Source organism: Chlorocebus sabaeus, chromosome 9 (genome assembly GCF_047675955.1).
Source record: "Chlorocebus sabaeus isolate Y175 chromosome 9, mChlSab1.0.hap1, whole genome shotgun sequence".
NCBI lineage: Eukaryota > Metazoa > Chordata > Mammalia > Primates > Cercopithecidae > Chlorocebus > Chlorocebus sabaeus.
In genome coordinates this window covers 27,217,350-27,220,975 of record NC_132912.1, presented here as the reverse complement: position 1 = coordinate 27,220,975, position 3,626 = coordinate 27,217,350, and positions in this window count along the sequence as shown.

The following is a 3,626-nucleotide window of genomic DNA, read 5'->3' as shown; positions in this document are numbered from 1 at the left end:
AGTGAAAATAATTATGCATATACTTTATGTCCCAGCCATCAAATCCTGGGCATATTCCTCTGACAAGAAGCCATGGAGGACATTTTCAAAGATCTTATTTGCAACATTTGTTGTACTGCAAAGTATACTAAATTTATATGCCCTTTACCTGGAGATTTTGTGTATAAGACATAGCTGTATTTATTGTATACATTTATATTTATATACTATATATATTTATCTATATATATCATAGCTTTTATAAATAATTTCGTATAAATGTGCAGGTGGCAAGAGGGCCCAATGGTCCCTAGTATAAATGTATTTGCATCTGTTTTTTGTTTGTGTGTGTTTATTTTCTGGCTGTGTTTGTTTTATAAATTTATATTTATAGATGTATATATTTTCCCCTATATATTATAGCGATTACACACAACTTCATCATGCTGTAATATAGCTATATTAACTATATTCTATATGAAATAGATATATGTGCACATATATGCATATATACGTAAATACATACAAACAAAGCACTATGGGTAGGCCTCAAAAACAGTGGGTGTTTACCATCTGCAAAGGGGCCATGTAATGCGGCTTTCTGGCGCCCTGCCAGTAGGTGGCAGTATTGCCCAACGGCCAGGTGTGTAAAAGTACGTGTATCTGTTTGTGGGAGGGTGTGTGTCTTTGTGTGAGATTTTTGGGTTATGTTTAGTTTGTGTGTGTGTGTGTGAGTGTATCCACATGCTTGGGGGTGTATAATTTATATATGAATATACATACATATCTTTATATATGAGAGTATGTACATACGTACATCCATATTTATATATAAATCTATGTGATTATATATGTTTACTAAGTAATACATGTTTTTAAGTATTAATTTACATATCTAGGCTTTCTTGTTCCTGCCTGGAGGCACACCACCACAAAGAGAAACAGCTCTAACAAGTTCCATGCATAAATATGTATGTTTTAGTTTTTATTTACGTATGTGTTGATGTATATATTTATATATGTTGCCTATTTCTTCACATATTAAAAATACAGACATGGATTTGTGTATGTGTTTGTTCGCGTCATGCCTTAGCTGGTGCCCTGCGTGTGGGAAGCACTCCAGACCGGCAGAGCGCACCGCTCCGTTCTCCAGAGCAGCAGTTTCCACACGCTGAGCCCCACCGATGGTTTATCCCCTGGAGAGTGGAAGGCATAGCTGTTCCATCTGGTTGCTACGTCCCTGAGCTTCAAAAAACAGAAGAGACAGGACTTTCTTTTGGGTGTAAGGCAATACAGTTTTCAGCCTAGACTTGGTGACCCAAATTCTGTGCAGAAAGCTAGCGCTGCTGCTGTCCCAAAGCCAGATGCCAGGCCCAGAACCTCAGGGCTCCCCGGGGACTCCCCACTTGTGCAAGTGCAGTTCATTCTCCTGGGATGGACCTGCCTCACCCACAAGCTGGACCCGAGTACTCTAAAAGGCGTCATCCATCCCCTGTGGATGGCCACATCCAGCATCTGCCTCTGACCTGGTTTTCCTTGTTTGCCACCTACATTGTGGACCAGAAAGTTTTGTCAAGCCAGACCCATTCCATGATTCTCAAAGTTTTGGGCGAAACCTCAAGCCTGTGGGTTCCCAGGTGTCTTTTTTTTTAATTTATTATTTTAGATGGAGTCTCACTCTGTCACCCAGGCTGGATGTAGTGGCGCGATTTTGGCTCACTGCAACCTCCGCCTTCCAGGTTCAAGTGATTCTCCTCCCTTAGCCTCCTGAGTAGCTGGGATTATAGGCGCCTGCCACCATGTCTGGCTCATTTTTTTGTATTTTTAGTAGAGACGGGTTTTCCCCATGTTGGCCAGGCTGGTCTTGAACTCCTGACCTCAAGTGATCAGCCCGCCTTGGCCTCCCTCCCAGGTGTCTTTAATCCAGGTGTTCTCCGGGTCTGCCCTGGTTTCTCAAGATGCAGTTGGGGCCTGCCATAACAGGCTCACACGGGTCTGTGCAGTCTTCAGTATAAATTGGGGGTCACTTTCCTGGTCCCCAAATGCTCTCAGGAGCACGCAGAGCCATCCTGTCCTGGCCTCGATGTCCCTCTGGCCCAAGACCCCCTTACCCCACCCAGATTCATGCCGCACCCAGTGACTCCTGTGTGTTCAGACCTAGCCTGTTTTCATTCTCCCGGAAAGCCTCCCCTCCACCCACCCAAACCGGGATGCCTCTCTCTGTCACCACCTCAACTGTCAAAAAAGAGTCACTGTCTTGACTGACAGCTTCTGGATAAGTGGGCAGCTTTCCCTCTAGAAGATGATGGCCCTTGGCTGGATCTGGTCAAAGGGCCATGTTCAGGGGTTTGTCATTTGTGGAGGCTCACACGGAACTGGCAGGAATAGAGCCTCTGGGCCGTTTGTTTCACTCCACTGCCAGTCTGTGGTAAGGGGGCCCAACGGCTTCTCGTATAAATGCACGTGCATCTGTGTGGATTTGGGGTAACATGTTTGGGTTATGTTTATTTTATACATAGAGACTTGTACATATACACCTATATATATTTGTTCACATACATTTTTCTATATATATAATTACACAAAATATTTACATTCACTTATGTATATAAATATGTCTATATTTATGTGTGTGGATGGATAGACAGACAGATAGATAGATAGATAGATAGATAGATAGATAGATAGATAGATAGATAGAAAGATAGATAGATAGATAGGGAGATAGGTTTTCTTCTTGCCTGAATGGAGAAGCACCACTATGGATGGGCAGAAAGCGCTACACAGTTTCCTGTATAAATATATATATGTGTGTGTGTGTGTATATGTGTGTGTATATATATGTGTGTGTATATATATATACATGAATATTTATATGCTGATACATATATTCACATGTTACATATGCCCTTCTATCTTTAACAAACACACATTTCTGTGTGTGGATAAATCTATTTCTTGCTGTGTCTTAGCTGGGGCCCTGCATGTATGAAACACTCCAGACCGACAGGCTGGGCCTCCCTGTTCCTCCAGAGCAGTGATTCCCAAAGCTCAGGCCCCACCCAGTGTTGATGCTCTGGCCCAGTGGGAAGGTGCAGCTGTGCATTTGGCTTTAGGCGTCAGGGCCATTGCTTCTGTCAGTGTTTGGGGGAAGTCACGCTGCTGCTCTTGGTCCCCACATGCTCTCAAAGGCACTCAGTGTAGTCTCACTGTGGCCTGCCTGTCCCTCCACCCTGCACCATCTTACTGCCCCTGCCTTTCTCTGCTCCCAGCGCATCCTGAGGGCTCAGACTCTTCTTTCTCTCCATGGAAAGCCTCTTCTCTACTCACCAAACTAATTGTATTGCCCCCACCTGCAGTGTTCCAAAGAAGCGCAGCTAACCTGATGCGCAAGTTCTGGGAAACTGGCCATTTTTCCCAATGGAGGGTAATGGCCCTGGGACTGCCTCTTGTTAAAGGGGGACGGCCAGGTGTTTCCCATCCAGGACCGGTGACATGGACCTGGCAGGAAAGGACTCCTGCTGGCTTTAGGGTTCCCTAGGCTGCTAGTAGGTGGCATGAAGGCCCCAGGGACCAATGGCCCCTAATATACATGCAGGTGCGTCTGTTTGTAGTACGTGTGGGTTTTTCAGTGAGTTTTGGATGTT